The sequence below is a fragment of the Rattus rattus genome, chromosome X, assembly GCF_011064425.1.
Source record: "Rattus rattus isolate New Zealand chromosome X, Rrattus_CSIRO_v1, whole genome shotgun sequence".
NCBI classification, from domain to species: Eukaryota; Metazoa; Chordata; class Mammalia; order Rodentia; family Muridae; genus Rattus; species Rattus rattus.
The window spans coordinates 13,460,280-13,477,064 of record NC_046172.1 but is presented as its reverse complement, the minus strand read 5'-3'; the positions used below and the strand labels follow the sequence as shown (position 1 = coordinate 13,477,064).

At 39.6% G+C, this 16,785-nt stretch overlaps 1 long non-coding RNA gene across 1 annotated transcript in view; it reads left to right on the top strand.

Moving 5' to 3' along the window:
• Positions 1-2,280: 2,280 nt before the first annotated feature.
• The window catches only part of LOC116888634, a 31,063-nt gene continuing 16,558 nt past the window's right edge, over positions 2,281-16,785 (top strand). Inside the window, exons 1-2 of the long non-coding RNA XR_004386331.1 lie at positions 2,281-2,468; positions 2,595-2,673. This is a non-coding gene — a long non-coding RNA (uncharacterized LOC116888634). The remainder of the gene's footprint in view (positions 2,469-2,594; positions 2,674-16,785) is intronic.

Here is a 16,785-nt window from a genome sequence, read left to right as displayed (position 1 = left end):
TCTTCAAAAAGAAGGTTAGAATGTTTTAAGGTCAAACCTAGCTCTAAAATATAGCATATAGCAAGCATCAGAAAACATGAGCACTATTAACTGGGACTGTAAACAGAAACCAAGAGAATGAATAATGAGGGTCCCCTGCTCCCCAGGGCTGGTTCTCATGTTGAAACTACTTGTTTTGATAGATTTCATATTTTTCAGCCCTGTGCAACAAAGGGTCCTGCTACTAGGTGTGAATGTCCCAAGATCTTCTGGTGTCATGAAAGTGCCATTTGCTTTTGTAGCCAGAATCAGATCAGCAAGGACAAAACTAGATTCAGGACTATCCCTCCTTAGGTGACAAAACAACAACAACAACAACAACAAAAGCAGCATTTGTTCTGTCAAGTATTTGTTCAGTACATATTTCATTGAGTACCAACTAAGTGCCTCATACTAGACTAATATAAATACAGCAAGGAGGGGTTGGGGATTTAGCTCAGTGGTAGAGCGCTTGCCTAGCAAGCGCAAGGCCCTGGGTTCGGTCCCCAGCTCTGAAAAAAAAGAAAAGAAAAAAAAATAAATACAGCAAGGAAACAATAGAAAACATGTCTCTGTCCTGTTGGAGCTAAGAGATCAAGTTCAATTTTGTGTCACTGATTTCTTTTGTGATCTAGTGAAGTCTATAGACCTCACAAAAATATCTTTTTTTAAAAGATTTATTTTTTTTTTATGTGAGTACACTGTATCTGTCTTCAAACACACCAGAAGAGGGCACTGGGTCCCATTACAGATGGTTGTGAGCCATCATGTGGATGCTGGGAATTGAACTCAGGACCTCTGGAAGAGCAGTCAGTGCTCTTAACCTCTGAGACATCTCTCCAGCCCCCAAAAAATCTTTTAAAATCAGAAAAAAATACATCTAGAATTAGAAAGAAAGCCAACTACTGAAATATTAAAATACACAAATGTGCTAGAGTCATATATGTATTATTAATCCATTACATCATAGGATGCTTTGGTTTAAAAGACTACAATGATTATCAAGATTTAAGATTTATTTTTATTTATGTGTGTATATGGTCCTGTACCTGTACGTGTGTGTTATGCAAAGGCGTGTGCCAGACAAAGATATCTGGTCCCCTGGAGAAGGAGTTACAGACAATTGACATTCATGCTGGCAATAATCTCAAGTCCTTTACAAGAGCAGCAAGCACTTGTATCCATGGAGTTAGCTCTCCAGCTCCCGATTATCATGATTTTTAAGCACTGATTATATATTTCAGAGATTACATATTTGAAAGAGCTGCAACTTTATACTGTGATAGGCAATTCTCTCTGATTCCCACTGATAACAATCACCAAAATTACTCTTAGTGTCATGGTGAATTACACCCTTTATTGAAAACATGCTAAATTTTGCTGAACAAATAAAGATACAAATCGATTCGCACCCAAGTTATTCCTCCCCGCTCCCAAGCTATACCCCAAGACTCTGCTGGAGGATCTATGCTACCCAAATTTAAAATTGGCTAATAGAATGAGCCTTCCTGTATTCGCTTCCTTCGTAAATGCCTTTCCTTTAGAAGACAGCTGGATTTTATCCTAGGTAATTTCACAATTTCAGGCCAGTAAATTCGCTTCACTGGAAGGCAGCTATGCTCCCCACTATTCTACCAATTTCTCATCAAATTTGCCTTTTCAGGCCATGGCTTCTTTTACTTGAGCACTGACCACTTATAAACCTAATTAAAAAATAAAATCTGCTGCGTATAAATGGCTCATACCTTTAAGCCCAGCACTCAGAAGGCAGAGGCAGGCCTGGTTTACATGGCTAGTCATGCCGTGGGCTACAAAATAGAATCACCTTAGTCTCCATGGTTTACACGGTGAGTCAGCCAGGACCACAAAGTAGGAAAACCTTTTTCTTCGTAGATGGAATTAGGAACAGTGCTTACTAGGAAAAAGAGAAACCTAGCTCAGAAACTCCTACAAGTGGGTGTGGAGCTATGGGAAATTGGAAGCAGAGTTGCAGTGTCTCTTAGCAAAACGGTGTAAGGGCAATGCGGCTACAGAAAGAAAGAAGATGTCACGGAAGCAATAATTCTATTCGGTGGTTTGTGCTTAGTCTGGTTTAGGGTTTCCTGCGTGTTCACAAGCAACCCCCGGAAGCCCAATCCACTGGACCTGCGAAAGGACTGAGCAGTAATCCTTTCCTGGCCAGTGTTGTTAACGGAAGGGCTTGGCTCCTAAGCCAATCACACCCTCGATAGGGTGGAGTTTTCATCGGTACTTCCAATTCCAACCAATCTGAGGAAAGGCAGGAAGGCAATCCTCCAATGGGAGCTGAGGAGCCCGCGGTTGTGTGGAGCATCGCTACCCTGCCAGGGCTAGGCGGAGCGTTGCGTGAAGCGTCCGTGTATCTGCGAGATCTTGCTGTGGGCCAGGTATCCATTCTCCTGTGGCAGCCGTAGAACCTACGGAGACTAGAGGTATTTCAAGAAAAACAGTAAAGATGGGGCGGTGGGTAAGAAAACGGCGGGAGGGGAGAGAATGGCCCAGAACGCCTGTGGGGAGGGACCTGGCGCGCTTTTACCTGGGCGGCCTTTCGACTCTAGGTCCGTGGGTGGTGGAGGATCCTTTGCGTAGCAAAAAAGGAAGGCGAGTGCTCCTGCATCCTCTCCAGACGATACCCAGGTGAGTAGTACCCCCTTGAACCCACCACCCATGCCCAACCTCTGAGCTTCCCCATCCCAGTCTCTGGAGAAAAGATTTCGTGCAGGTCTGCTGCTCACGTGATTGTCTGTGTTCTGGTCTTGACTCCATATCTCCCGCTACCCAACATTTTCTGTCTCTCTCTGAGACGTACTAAGATATCCCAGACTCAGGAGGCCTAATCTTACCTAACCCCTTGAAACCAGCTATGAAACTTTGAACTATCCGATTTATTCCTTTGGATCTCGATTTCATCAACTGTTAAATGGGGGTATATCTCTACCTGAGCCAATACGCATGCTTGGTCCCTAGAAATTTTTTTCAATAAATAATGATGATTGTGATTGAAAGAATATTGATTCTCTTAGTCTCTGACTTTTTTTCCACCCGTGTCTGTCTCTGACCCTCTCCCCACTGGATCTTTTTTGAATGCTTCTATCCTCTCTCCCTACACGGGACCTAACTCTTTTCTATTCCTAATGTAGTGTAGTTGGAGGTGCAGTATTTATAACAATGAGAGTAACCCAAAGGTAAGGTACAAAACTGGAGCCTAGTCTTGGGCTAGTTTTAAGTCTCTTTGACGAAAGAGCTCTTTGCTCCTCGGCCTTTTCTGTTCAGGTAGAGACACCAAGAATGGGGAGAAAATTATATTAAAAACTACTTTTTCGGGGTTGGGGATTTAGCTCAGTGGTAGAGCGCTTGCCTAGCAAGCGCAAGGCCCTGGGTTCGGTCCCAGCTCCGAAAAAAAAAAAAAAGAAAAAAAAAAACTACTTTTCCAATAGCTTTGATGGTGGTACATGACTATATATTCACAGCATTCAGTATTGCCACAAGTTCAAGGCCAGCCTCAGCTACATAGTGAATCCAAAGTAAACCTGGGTTACAATGTAAAACAGTGTCTTGCCCCCCCCCCCACTGACCCCCACAAAACATTTTTTTTTTTAAGAAAAGGTTTGGACTGTGTGACGGCCTGACTGTCCTAGAACTCACTCTGCAGATCAGGCTGACATTGAACTCACAGAGAACCGCCTATCTTTGCCTTCCAAGTGCTGGGATTAAAGACATGTACCACCACCAGAGCCACAAAACAGTTTGATAGCCATTATGTAATGTTGGTCACCACAGATAGTCCAAGGATCTTCTAATTATATCCCCATCTTTTCTGTCCTCATCCAGGAGGCCTTCTAGATCACATCTTTTGAAACTCACTGTCAAGTACCACAAATCTCTTCCCATTGCTGCCCTAACTTTTCAATATTCTTGCTATACTTTTGTCATCCTGACAACTATAGATCCAATATTCTATTTTTATAATGTATAGTTTTCCTCCTTCACTATTTTTTTAATGAAGAGCATAAAAAGTAGACTATATACACAATCCTTCCACAGCTTATAATGATGTTTTCATTGTAATATAATGGCGAGCAATTTATTTTTGTATGCTTGTTTGTTTCTGTTTCTCAAGGCAGGCTTTCTCTGTGTACAGCATTGGCTGTTCTGGAACTCACTTTGTAAACCAGGCTGGCCTCAAACTCTGCCTCCCAAGTGCTGGGGCTGAAGAAACTTTTGTAATAAAACAGTATGCACTTCAATATGTAAATGCTTTGATATGACTTCACTAAAAGAAATCATTTTACACATTAATTCAAGAATGTGACTTGTGCATGTGACAGCTACATGTGTATTGATTGAGTGGTGACTCAGAAACCATAGGGAGGATATAGTTCCATTTCCATAAATGATGAATTAATTCCTCATAAAGTTCTAAACAAAAGAATGTGTAAATGCCTCTCTGTATGAGTGCTAGATTTCTAGAGAAGCAAATATAAATGAATATCCTTATTCACTAACTCCTCTAGCCTTACCTCATACCACTCTGCTCCTTTATTCCATTACACCTATAATAGCCTCCTTAAGGTTATTTGAATGCATTAGGCACACTTATGCCTGGAGGGGGGCTGTCTTAGGCTTTTCCCTCCCTTTACATTACTTTTCCCCAAATTGTCCACAGGTCTCATTCCCTCACTTTCTTCAGGTTTCTGTTTAGTTGTCATTTTCTTGTTGAGGTCTACCATGATGATCCTGCTTAAAAAATCCATCAGAGTCCGAACACTAACTCACCTTTATTGGTTTCCATTGCATTCCATCATCTTACAAAGTACAGTTTTGTGTTGCTTAACAATAGGAATATATCTCGAGGAAATATGTAATTTTGTCATTGTTCAAAATATAGAGTGCTTACTCAAACTAAGACCTTTGTGACATCACCACACAATACAGTTTTATGAGATGAACATCATTTAAACAGGTCATTGTGGACCAAAACTTCATTATACAGTGTGTGGTTATATGCTGTTTACTTCTATTGTGTTTGTAGTTTGTCTTCTAATTATCCATTCAGTATCCACTTACGGATGGGTTTGTAGTACCTAAAACACTACTTGGTACATGACAGGCTTTCTTTAAATGTTGGTCAAGTGGATAAATTAGAAATGAGTACGCAGAATTCTTTAAACTTAAACAATAGTTTGGATGAATTTTCTTTGCTTTTTAACCCTGTTTTTGTTTTCTAATTACTTCCAGTGCTGGGGAGTGAACCCATAGTCTCTCGAATGCTAAGCAGGCACTCCACCACTGAGCTATATCCAAGCCCTGTTTTCTGATATTTTTAGGTATTCTTTTTTAGATTTATTCAATTTTATATGTATGAGTGTTTAGCCGTTATATATGCATATGCACTGTGTGCGTGCCTGGTGCAGAAAAAGGTCAGAAGAGAGCATAAGGTCCCTGGATCTGGGTTTATGGATGGTTGTGCTGGGAATTGAACCTAGGTCCTCTGAAAGAGCAACAGGTGCTTTCAACCTCTGAGCCATCTCTACAGTCCTATGTTTTAATTTTTGTTTTGTTTTTCAAGATAAAGGTGCTCTGTGTAGCCCTGGCTGTCCTGTAGACCAGGCTAGCCTGGAACTCACATCCACCTGTTTCTGCCTCCCGAGTGCTGGGATTAAAGGCATATGCCACCATTGCCTGACTGTGTTTTCATATTTTTAAAAAGGTATGTTTATTTTCTATGTGTTTTGCCAGCATGTGCATGCACTGCCCACAGAGGCCAGAAGAGGGCAAAGTATTCCCTGGAACTGGAGTTAGAGGTGCTTTGCAAGAGCAACAAGTGCTCTTAAACACCGAGCCATCTCTCCAGCCTGTGTTTTCAAAACTTTTTTTGTCTTTTTTTTTTTTTTTCAGAGCTGAGGACTGAACCCAGGGCCTTGTGCTTGTCAGACAAGTGTTCCACCACTGAGCTATATCCCCAACCCCAGAATTTTTAAACTTTCAAATTTTTAAACTTTTTGGAAGAGTTTCAATAACTACTTCAGTCAAATTGCCTAAATTAGATAACATTTTCATTCAGTCATGTTTCCTCATCAGTTTCATTCATCACGTTTCCTGGATCAGTTCTTTTAGTCTTGTCTTTCATTACTTTGACTTTTGTATTTGTTTCTGTTTTTGTTTTTTAAGACAGGGTCTTAAAAAACAGGGTTTCTACATGGCCCTGGTTGTCCTAGAACCCACTATGTAGACCAAGCTGACCTCAAACTCACAGAGATTCACCTGCCTCTGCCTCTTGAATGCTGTGATTAAAGGCATACCCCCACTCCCAGCTGAATTTGATAGTTTTTGAAGCATCCTGACCAGTTATTTTATAGAATTCAGGTTTGTGTAAGTCTTGTTGTGATTATATTAGTTTTAAGGTCTGCATTTTGGGCATGAATGCCAAAAGATATGTTTGTTGTTATTTCAGGAGGAACATGATAACATTTTGCCCTAATATTCTTTTTTTTTTTTTAATATTTTTGCTGGGAGCCAGCCTGGCCTGGAATGGTTTGAAATAGTACACAGAGTTGGGCATATGTTTTAAAAAAAACTGATGGTCTCAGAGGTAGCTTTAAAGACTGATAGTCTCTAACCTTCTAGTTCTTTATACTGAATGCTGGCTGATAGCTTCTAAAATGTCCTAAAATTTTTCTTGCTTATTCTGTGGTTAAAAACCACTGGCTTGGGCAATTAACACCTGTTGCCTAGCAGCAGGGAAATCACTCCTTTCTCTGTCCAGGCAGCCAGAAGCCTCTCTTGCTTGGCTGGTTAACTCTTTGTGAACCAGAAAGGACGGAAAGGAAAACAATGAAGATGCGTTATACAGGTAGATGTGCACAGTCACATATACATTCATATATACATTTAACTTCTCACATTCTCACATATTAACACATTCACATTTTTGTTGGGCCCAATCACCTCTCTCATACACTCCACAAGTATTCATGCATGCTTCCATACACACATATACCTAACATGTACATATAGACAAGCAGACATATACATTGGATGGATGGATGGATGGATGGATGGATGGATGGATGGATGGATGGATGGATGGACGGACAGACAGACAGACAGATGGACGGATGGATGGACAGATGGATGGATGGATGGATGGATGGATGGATGGATGGATGGACAGATGAACAGATAGGGCAGAGCCCCCCTAGCCAAACCATCCAACCAATAACTTTCCTTTCTCTGGCCTTTTTATACCTTCTTAGATAAAGAGTTCTTTAGGAAATTACCTCACAGATAGAATGTTATATAAAATGGGAGTTACAGAAGGATGTTGATATTAAGTTCCAAGCAGTACTTCATTCTGTATGCTCGTTGTAAGCTCAAAGCAATGTTTTTATGTGGCCTTGCCTTTTCATAGTGCACACCTGTGGCTTTATCCTTGGACCTAAATGCTTTTCCTTGAACACAAATTTGCCCCAAGTCTATTTCTCTTTTTAGTGTAATTATGAAAGCTCATTGTGTTTCTTATTTATGGCAACCTTTACTTACTATTATGAGGAATGGGCACATTCTATTCTTGATTCTAACTTTATTACATCTTTCTAGCAAGCAACTGAGACCATTTCTTAAAACTTCCTTCCTAAAATTATTTGAATCAAATCAAGAATTCTATAGAATCATTAACTCATCTAAATAGCATTAATTCATGAAAGTTCATCTTTATGCAGGAGATCTGGTCAATAGGGAGGGCTCATGCCCAGAGATTATTTATATTAATTTAATAATGAGAGGAGGGAAGGCATATCAGCGGCAAGAAGCAGTCATGAGAGGAAGTCTCTTTGGAACTTTGTTTCATACAGCTCATCCATCGCAGACTGTGCAAAACATGGTGGACCACCTCCAGGAAGACTACCTGGTAGCATTAGCCTATCCTAGATGGCTCCTGACATTTCTTTTTTGCTTCGACAACTTATCCAATGTGATGCTTGCCATGTTCCTTCACCATAGTTACATTCATATTCTGTATCACAATGTTTTGGCCAACAACAAACTGCCATGGCACTGGTCTCATACAGTTAATCATCTAGTGACACCATACACATTGGTTTGTATAAGTACATGCTGATAAAAATGAACACTTGAGAAAAGCTCCACCATGAACAAGACTGACTTCATCTGATCTCAGAAGCTAAGTAAGGTCAGGGCCTGGTTAGAAAAAAATTTTTGACGTGTTTTACTGTCATGCTAGGTAGAACATAAGACCCTTTAAAACGAACAAGTTTCTTAGAATGTATCTGCGGTTAAACAACACATTACTGTACTTATATTGCATTTATTTATCTATTTATTATGTGTATGAGTACACACATGTCACACACAGCATGACAGTGGGGGTCAAAGGACAGCCTGTAGGGATCAGTCCTTTTTGTACCCAACAAGTGCTCTGAAGATCAAACTCGGTTATGAGACTTGGCAGCAAACACATTTGCCCAATAAAGCCCTCATGCTGGACCCAAACTATTTGGTTGCTTTTGTGTTTGTTGCCAAGGATTGAATGATAAACACTGCCCCAAGCCTGTGGTTTTTCTTCTGTATAATTAATAAGTGGTTTATTTATAGTAAGATACTCCATTTCAAATGTTAAACTATCCACTGCCCCTCTATGTTAGTTGTACACATGACCAACAGCTGGCATTGCCACTCCTTTTCCACAAGAATTTGACCACATGAATGCTCATTTTCCTCCCTTCCTGGTACTGTAATCAGAACCTTGCACATGCTTGTCAGGAGCCTTTCTACAATGTTAGTCACTGCCACCCACTTTTTTCCCCATGTCCTTCCAGGCTAACTGTAGGTGATTTTAATATCCTCATAGATGATCTTTCTCAGTTCTCAGTTCTGTGCCCTACTCTCCTCCCATCCAGAAAGACAGTTTCATCTCTTCTCTCAGCCGAAATCTCCATGCTTTGGTCCTCATGCTGAGGCCTGCCGTTTACCTAAAATGTAAAGCTCTCAGAAAAAATGGCCATCACTCATGAGGCTGAGGGTGAGAACCATCAGTTCCAGGCAAAGTCTGGGTACAAAAGTCTGAGCAAAGATCCTGTCTCACAAAAGGAGGAAGGAGAACCCTAGATCCCCCACAATCTGCCGTATGCCATGTGGATTCATTTACCTGTCTTCTTATTATATATTAATCCTTTCTTCCTGTCATTCAAGTCTAATCTTTCCACTTCAATTTTTAAGAAGCCCCATATTCTCTCTCTGATTTTTTTCTCCCAAGACTCACTTTGCAGCTCTGGCTGTTCTGGAACTCACTGAGATTCCCCCTCTGCCTACCAAGTGCTGGGATTAAAGGTGTGTACCACTATGCCTGGCAAAAGCCCCATATTGTCTTGAGGACGTCTCTCCACCCGTTTCATCTTCTATATAAAACAGCATTAATAGACAAATGTTCTATTATTACTTCCCATCTTTTCTGTCCCATATTTCTGGTGCTGAGAATTGAACCATCTCAAATACTAAGCATATGCTTTACCACTAAGCTACACCCCCCTGCCGACTTCCATCTTTTTTGTTACAACTTTATGGAGATATATTTTATATACCATAAAATTTAACTTCTTGAAGGATAGTCGGTGGTTGTAGTACATTCATAATGACATGCAACAATCACCATGATCAGTCTTTAAACCTTTTTTATCCTTGCTCCTACTAAAGATGCTTCATACTCATTATTAGTAAGTTCCTAATATTTCCTCCTTGCTCCTTCCTGCCCCCGTAGTCCATATAAATGATTTCATGTAGCCAAGCACAGGGGTGGGTGCCCTTAGCTCCAGTAAAGGGGAAGGGGAAGCAGGCAGATTTATGGGAGTTAAAGAGCAGCCCGCTCAAAAAAGCAAGCCCCAAGCCAGGAAAATCTAAAAATGACTGTCTAAAAAAAAAAAAAAAAAAAAAAAAAGATTCCATGTAATATACTGCACTGGCTTCTTTCACTTAAAAATAATGTTTTCCAGGGGCTAAGGAAATGGCTCCATCAGTAAAGTGCTGGCTATGCAAGCATCCTGAGTTCCACCCCAAGAACGAATGTAAACAAACAAACAAACAAACAGAAACAAAAAACCCTAGGCATTGTGGTACACACCTGTATCCTGTCCACTGAGAAAGGAAAGATAGGCTGATCCATGGGGCTCAATAATGGCTTGGCCAGCCTAGCTTACTTGTCGAACCAGACCAGTGAAAGATCCTATCTCAAAAACAAGGTGAGTGGCACCAAAAGTAAGACGTACAAGATTGACCTTTGGTCCCCATGTGCACATGCACAAAAAATGTTTTCCAAGTTCATCCGTGTTGTTGTATATGTTATTTTTATTACAAAATAGTATTCTATTGTACAGATTTTCTGTGTTTTGTTTATCCATTGGTCAGTTGATAAGCATTTCAGTTGTTTTTATATTTTTGCAGATTTTCTTGAATGTCTTTGTGTTTATCGGAATATGTTTTCTTCTCTCCTTAATCGAATCACTGTGTCTTATGACATTCTGTATTTAACTTTTTTGAGAAAAAATTGTTTGCACAGGTTCCTCTACCATTTTGCATTCCTACCAACAATGTGCCAATTTCTCCACATCCGCAGCAGCACATTATTTTGCCATTTTGTTTTTGTTTTGCCTTTGATTATAAATATTCTAGTAAATATAGTATCTCACGGTTTTGATTTTCATTTCATAATAATGCTTTGAAATACCCTTTTGTCCATTTATTCTCTATTTGTGTATAATCATTAAAGAAATGTCTGTTTAAATCCTTACTCACTTTTAATTGAATTATTTATTATCCTTATAGTCTTGAAGTATGAAAGGTTTTTGTTTTTGTTTTTGCTTTGGTGTCTGAATAGAAGACCCTTGTCAAATATAGTAATTGCAAATACTTTGTCCTGTTCTATGGGTTGTCCTTTGTTTTCTTCATTGTGTCCTTTATTCCCCCAAGACAAGGTCTCTCTCTGTGTAACCTTGACTGTCCTGGAATTTGCTCTATAGACCAGGCTGGCCTTGAACTCAGATATCCACCTGCCTCTCCCTCTCAAGTGCTAGGACTAAAGGTGTGCACCACCACTGCCCAGCTTCATTGAGTTCTTTGATGCACAGAATTTTTACATTTTGACGAAATCCAATTAATCTCTTTCCATTTATCACTTGGTATTTTGGTGTGGTCCAAGAAGTCATTGCCTAACTCAGTATCACAAAGATGGGTTTCTGTGCTTTCTGCTAGGAACTTTATAGCTTTAGCTCTTTATGTTTAGGTTGATGACCCACTTGACTTAATTTTTCTGTTTAGTGTGAAGTAGGGCTCTGTTTTAATCTATTTTGTGTTGCTACAACAGAATGCCTGAAACTGGGCAATAGATAAAGAAAAGAAGTTGGTGTTCACAGTTCTTAAGGCCAGGAAGTCCAAGACCAAGGGACCTCATCTGGAGAGCACCTTCTTGATGTCAGAACTGGAACTGACAACGTTGCATGATGGAAACAGACCTCTATCTCTTCTTAGAAAGTCACACATCTGCTCATGGGGCCCCACTGTCAAGCCTTACCACATTCTGATTCCCTTCCAATGGCCTTGCTTCCAACACTATCAGTGTGGAGGATTAAGTTTCCAACACATGAACTTCTGGAGGGCACATTCAAACAATAGTGGGTACATGTTCTTTCCTATGTTAGAGATATCTAATTTTCTTGGCACCTTTTGCTGAAAAGGAGAGTATTTTCCCCATTACATTGTCTTGACAAAGTCAATGAACTATGTTTTGTAAATATGAAGGCTAATGTCTAGACTCTAAATTTCATTCATCTCTATGTTTTATCACTCACTACACAAGGCATTGTCTTTGTTAGTGGCTATATTAGAATAGCATGTTTGAAGTTAAAAAAAAAGGGGGAGTCCTCCAGTTTTGTTCTTTTAAAAGCTTATTTTGGGTATTGAAGACCCTTACTTTAACCATATGAATTTCTCTACCAGCTTATGAGTTTCTTTTTAATTTTGATTTCTGTGTGTTGCTTATATACCCTTGCTTTTATTTTAGCACATCAGATGTTTATCCATTTTAGCACATAGCAGTTTATCCATTTGTTCTAGGTTTTCCAGGGGAGTTGAAATTTAATTGTGAGTTGAGAATATTTAATCTCTTCTTTATTTGTTCTTAAGACAAGGTCCCTCACTGAGCTAGAACTTTCTATATAGATCAGGATGCTCTTTAACTTGTACAGATCCTTGTGCTGCTGTCCCCAGAGTGCTGTGATTATTGGCATGCACCACTATGCCTGGCTACAATGTATTTTCAAAATATTCCCTAATAAGAGGCAGGAGGATCTCCATGAGTTTCAGTTCAGCCTGGTCTACATAGTAAGTTCCAGGACAGCCAGGGCTACATGCTGAGTCCCTGTCTCAAAAAAGAAAGTATTCCCTAATGATCCTCTAGATTGTATTAAAATTAACTAATATCCCTTTTTCATCTCTGATCTTAATTAAATTCATATTTCTTGTCTTTAGTTTGGCTAGGGGTTTACTGCTCTTTTTTTTTTTATTTCCTTGATTCCTTCTGTTGTTCAACCATTACAGATGGTTGTGAACTACTACATGGTTGCTGGGATTTGAACTCAGGACCACTGGAAGAGCAGTCAGTGCTCCTAACCTCCAAGCCATCTCTCCCGCTCCTCCCTTCTATTCTTTTAGTCTCCATTTCACTAATTACCTTTTTTAAAGTGTGTGTGTGTGTGTGTGTGTGTGTGTGTGTGTGTGTGTGTGTACACCCTGGAGCCTAAGTACAGATGTCTGTGGAACCCAGAGGTGTCAGGTCTCCCTGGAGTTACAGATGGTCGTGAGCTATCCTGAATGAGTTCTGGGAACCAAACTTGGGTTCTCTGCAAGAGCAGCCACTCCCCTAGCCCTGTCTACCCTGACCTTTATCATTTCATTCTGTCTATAGCTTTGGAGTTTGGCTTGTTCTTGTTTTTGCTAAGACCCTGAGATGAATCTTTAAATAATATACTTGACTTCTCTCTGATTTATAGCACTCATAGCTATAAACTTCCCTCTTAGAACTTTTTCCATATCCTAAGGGCTCTGTTAAGTTACATGTGTACGTCTGTGTGGACTCATTCCTGTGAGTGCATGTGCTTGTAGAGGCCAGCAATATCAAATGCCTCAGGAGCTAGGGTTACATATGGTTGTCAGCCTTATAATGTGCTGTCTGGGAAGGGACTCAGGACCTCTGTGGGAAGAGCACCTCGGTTGTTTGTTTGACACAGGGTCTTGCTGTGTATCCCTAGCTGGCCTGAAATGGGCTCACAGACCTGTCTCCTTAGTGCTGAGGTCAAAGGCATGCACCATAGTCCCCAATGCCCACACAACACCTGCTCTTAGCTGCTAAGCTGCCTTTCCAACCCTAACTAAGACAATCCTCCTTTTGGATTGTTTCTTTTATTACTGGCCTTCTGTATCACTTCTAACTACGTTTGATTTGAAGTCTATTTTGTCAAAGTTAGAAGAGCTACCCCAGCTTTTTTTTCAGCCTCCATTTGCTTGACAAATTGACCTTCTTGCTTTGGCTCTCAGTCTGTGAGAGTGTCTTTGCCAGTGACACCCAGTGGTGGTAGTGTCACAGGGTGGAAGGATGAGTGAACCACCACCACCCCAAGTTATCACCTGACCTCCACATATGTGAGGTGGCATGGCATGCACACAAGCAAACACACACTAAGTGTAACTTTTTAAAAAATTTTTTCAAGATTTTTTTAATATGCCACTTGTAATTTTTACATTTCCGTACAAGACACAGTTTTCTCCTAACAGCTTCATGTGGTTTTAGTTTCAGAGCCATGGTTTGGGGGATTTTTTGTTTGTTTGCTTGCTTGTTTTACTTTAGAATGACTTAGCAACTTCTTCCTCCCTTATTTTTGCAAAAGTTTTATGAAGAATTGTGTGATGCTTAGTATCAATTGACAACTTGACAGATCTAGAATCACCTAGGAGACAAGCCTCTGGGCATGCCTGTTGCCTCGTCCGGACTGGGTGAGCCTATACCCTTGAACTGTAAGCCAGAAGCTTTTCCTTCCCTATGTTACTTTGGTCAGGCATTTCGTAGCAAGGAGGAAAGTAACTAATACAGACAGCTATTTGTTATGTGTGTCTTTCATCCTTAATCCCCCCTCGTTTGTTTCTTGAGTTTGTTTGTTTTTGTTTTTGAGACAGGATTTCTCTGTGCAACAGCCCTAACTGGGACTCTTTGTAGACCAGACCACCTGCCTCTACCTCACCAGTGCTGGAATTAAAGACATGCACCACCACCACCACCACCACCCAGCCAATTTCTCTTTTGTGTTAAATATATCCTATCTACTTTTATTCCTTTGTAACTGTGTTTTAAGTTAAGTTTTCAGTGATTACTCTAGGTGTTAACAATTAAAATTGCAACTCAAAATGATGTACTTTGGGTGTGTATCCAAAGTTTGCTGTGGTGCTGAGGCAGGAAGTCAGCAAGAAGAGCATGTACATAGAAAAATGCTGTCAAAGAAGGGAGTGAGGGAAAGGGACTTTCTCCAGAATAAGAAAAAAAAATCACAAACAAAAAGTTTGCTTCATAAAATTCATGTAATCTTCAGGTTATTCATATAAAACAAATGCAAATCCATTTCTGTGCTTTCTAGGTTTGCTTTGAGCACCTCATCATTAAGCCACTGATCACTGAGGCTTCTTCCAAGTATGAGGTTTAATATTACTATTTTCAAGCCCAGGGATGCAGTTCAGTGGTAAGGTGATAGAGCACTTTCTGGGCAGTCTTAAGCTCCAGGTTCTATCCAGAGCGCTGCAAAAAGGTCCACATAATCTTTGAAATTATCTCCTACCAAAAACAAAACAAAACAATTAGGCCCAGCAAGATGGCTAAGTGGGTAAAGGCTATTGCCCCAGATGACTGAATCTTTTTTGATTCCTAGAACCTACATAAAGGTAGAAGGAGAAAGCTACTCAAGAAAGCTGTCCTCTGATCTCCATGTGCATTCCATGATGCGTGTACATGCACATGAACACACACACAGGCACACATGAACATAGAGACAATTTAAAAATTACCTTCCAGGGTTGGGGATTTAGCTCAGTGGTAGAGCCCTGGGTTCGGTCCCCAGCTCCAAAAAATAGAAAAGAAAAAAAAATTACCTTCATGTACTTTAGTGCTACCCTCCCACTGCCTCTCCACTAGCACATCTGTTGTTGAAGTTAAGAGTGATGTGGTTTATTATATAATGGGGAAAACAAAGAAATCCCTTACATTTCTAAAATATCAACTTTCAGACAATAGAAATGAAAGTATTTAAGTGACCAAAACTTAACAGTTTAATAGTGAGAAAAATGTAAACTATGAAGATTATTTTACTAAAACTTCATACCTTTCTCTCAAGCAATAAGTGTACTCAGGACTAGCACTAAATGATATTTAACTCACAGTGCATACACAACTCTGAAACATACAACCTCATTAAAAATTACCTTCTGTTTCATGGTTTAGTTTCTTATTAAAGAATTTCCTTAAGGGGAAAACAAATATTTGTGTTATTTGAGAAACTGGTGGGGGGCCTTTAATCCCGTAAGGAAGAAGAAAGGTGTACTATAGAAACCAAAATCTATTTTTTTTTCTTTTCTTTTTTTCCGGAGCTGGGGACCGAACCCAGGGCCTTGCGCTTGCTAGGCAAGTGCTCTACCACTGAGCTAAATCCCCAACCCCAACCAAAATCTATTAAATCAAGAAATTGATTTTATCTTTTGAAGAAAAAAAAGAATATCTACTAGACAAAGGGAATCTCATAGAGATCGAGGCAAGCACAAATACAAAGGCTGTGCAATGGCTTTGACACAAGGAAAGTAAGTGAAATAAAACTCACAAGACTTCTTGTCAGTACTATGTCAGGGTACAAAATACCAAAATTGGGATCTAGATTTTCCTTCATTAGTTGTTAATGATTTATCAAACTTTTAAAGTGTTTCTTTAATTTCATTTATTAACTAAAGTTGTGCCTGAGCATATGTATGTGCACCACATTTGTTGAAGAGCCCACAGGGAACAGAAGCATTAGCTCTCCTAGAGCTAGAGTTACAGACAGTTGTGAACCACAGTGTGGATGCTAGGAACTAAACTGATCCTCTGGGAGAATAGTGAACAGTCTTAACCACTGAGCTGTCTCTCCAGCCCTCCAGACTTCCTTTTAATGCATCTACCTTTATGTTCCTTCTCTCTTTAGTCACATATGCTATACAAGTACATGTCTGCTTTTTACCCATATACTAACCTATGTTTCATTTCTATTACAAGATACTTAATCGTTTTCTTTTTTTTTTCTTTTTCCCTCTTTTTTTCCCATTCTTTCTCCCTATTTTTTTTTTTTTTTAATTTTTTTTTTTTTTCTTTTTTTTTTTTTCTTTTTTATTCCTTTCTGTTTAAACATTTTATCATTTTATTTCTTCTTTTTTTTTTTTATCTTTATTAACTTGGGTATTTCTTATTTACATTTTGATTGTTATTCCTTTCAACATCCCCTAACCCTCCCCTACCCGTCTACATGGGTGTTACTTAATCATTTTCTAATGGTGCATGGCACATTTTAATCAACATTACATACAAAGAATATTGAATCTTAAATGAGTACTTTTAGTACTCATAGCATGGTGAGTTTAATAGTTTAGGCATAATAGGATAGCTATAGTACACTG